The following is a 2054-nucleotide window of genomic DNA, read 5'->3' on the forward strand; positions in this document are numbered from 1 at the left end:
CATTGGTGTAGGTGAGGATTGAATAAATGTAAAAATATACATGTAAGGATTATTGAAATTACTTATGTGAACATGTTTATCTAGTGAGTTATAAAGAGAGAAACTGAGGGATTTGCATTGATACATTTTACAGTTATTTCCCTCTCTTTCCCTTGATTTCTGAGAAATTTAGAGTTAAATCTGTGACCTGTGACCCAAATCTTTGGAACTGGTGTAGAAACTAGTAGTATTCATTTGGTGTATCAAACTTATCCTAACTTTTTTTTGCAGCTAAACTTCTTGTTTATTTTATTTATTTTAGCAAGCCCTCCACTCTGTAAAATTCATTTGTAAAAACGCATGAATCATGCCATATGTAAACACATCATTGAGGACTAAATATGGCCAATCTTATATAGATAATGCAGTTATGTATTTAAAAGTGAAAATGGATGATGCTTCATAATTCGATACGTGCTTTCCACATAGAATGTTCTTTTAGAAAATCTGCACACTCAAAACTATATTATCTTCTGCTTGTTTAACCAAAAGTATATATCCACCCTGAGTCTGCCAGCAGTATCTTTAACACAGGTCAAAGGGCCTCTGGTTGAGGCTTTCCATTTTGTAGGGCAGGAATCAGAAGCTTCTGATGGGAAGACAGCCACTCGCCAACCGGCAGAGGCCGACATTGCTGGCGCCCTCCTGATTCACTTCACGTCGGAGCAGAGACTCTTGCTCCCTGCAGAGTGAGGCTGTGCCTCTGTCACCGTCACATGCATGTGTGTGACACTGCTCTGCTCCCCCCAGCTATCCCCGCACGTGTGCGAGTTTGCTGGACTTCATGCTGAAAGTCATGTCGAGGTGGAGTTGCCAACTCTGCTTTTTTTTTTTTCTTTTTTTCTACAGATGTAGTCCCCAGTTCAATCCGGGCTGCCAAAAAGACAGACAGGAAGTGCAGGGATTTCCCTCCTTTGCATCCCCAGAGCAAACAAAACAAACAAACAAACAACAAAAAAAACCCCAGCAAACTGTCCGAGGTCTATTAGTGGATGCGGGCCAATCCTGGTTTTTAAAGGGTACCTTTAAACGCGAGAGTCTAAGTGACAAAAGGAAAGATTGCCTGGATGGGGGCCTCTAGACTTTCCGAAGAAATGGAAGTGGGAGCGGCTCTTGGATCACCACTAATATTAACATTCATGTATTAAGAAGTCAGAAGACTGCCCTTGAGGGGGATGCAGGCAAATGCTTAGAAAGTACTTTTTACACTAGTGATAATTATCAGAACTTTACTTACAATAAAAGTGAGAGTTTCTTCTCTTTCACAAGATAATTCTGAAATGCCACAAGGAAATACTTATAGGAAAGCATTACAGAGTAGAAAAAAATCCATATTATTAAAGGTCTTTATAACCTTACTTATTTCAAAAGAGAAAACAAAGTGATGGAATCTGGTTTTTTGTTTTTGTTTTTTTCACTATACAAATCAGTGTCGTAAGGGTTAGATACAAATAGAATTTTAAACGCAAACTCAGAGCCCCCAGATACAGCATTCTTTATCTCACACTGACATTTGATTAAATTAGACTGATGCATTTACAGAGTAAATGATCCCCTTGAAGGATGTTCAGCATGCTAACAGTTTTCATTTGAAGCATTAATTGTAACAAACTAACTCATAGTGGCAGAGATATTTGCAAATCTGACACGCAATGGTTTCAAATTCTGACTTTAGAGGGATGATTCCTGAAGCCTGGTTCTGAGATAAAGTACCTGAAGCTCTCGAATTGACATTTTTGGGTATCAGAAAGAAAAATCTGAAGAGATATGCACAAGTGAGTGTGTTTAAACAGTGTGATACATTGTTTAATTTAGTTTGGCATGTGGAGGAGAATATTCGCCTGTGAGTAAGCAGGTAGGCCCCGTTCACATTGCAACGGTGTGCCCTGGGCAAGAGGAATAACAAAAACCACAAGATAAACCCTGCTCTAAAGACACTGACTCACCTGCTGGAGCTGGAAGTTTCATTTAGAATTACAGTCCCTTCGTCTAGAACAGAACTCAAAACACAGAAA

At 39.2% G+C, this 2054-nt stretch overlaps 1 pseudogene; it reads right to left on the bottom strand.

The window, feature by feature from the left end:
- Window positions 1-886: 886 nt before the first annotated feature.
- Window positions 887-1037, bottom strand: LOC112424684 (small nucleolar RNA SNORA31; annotated as a pseudogene).
- Window positions 1038-2054: the final 1017 nt, after the last annotated feature.

This window comes from Macaca nemestrina, chromosome 13 (assembly GCF_043159975.1).
Source record: "Macaca nemestrina isolate mMacNem1 chromosome 13, mMacNem.hap1, whole genome shotgun sequence".
Lineage (NCBI taxonomy): Eukaryota > Metazoa > Chordata > Mammalia > Primates > Cercopithecidae > Macaca > Macaca nemestrina.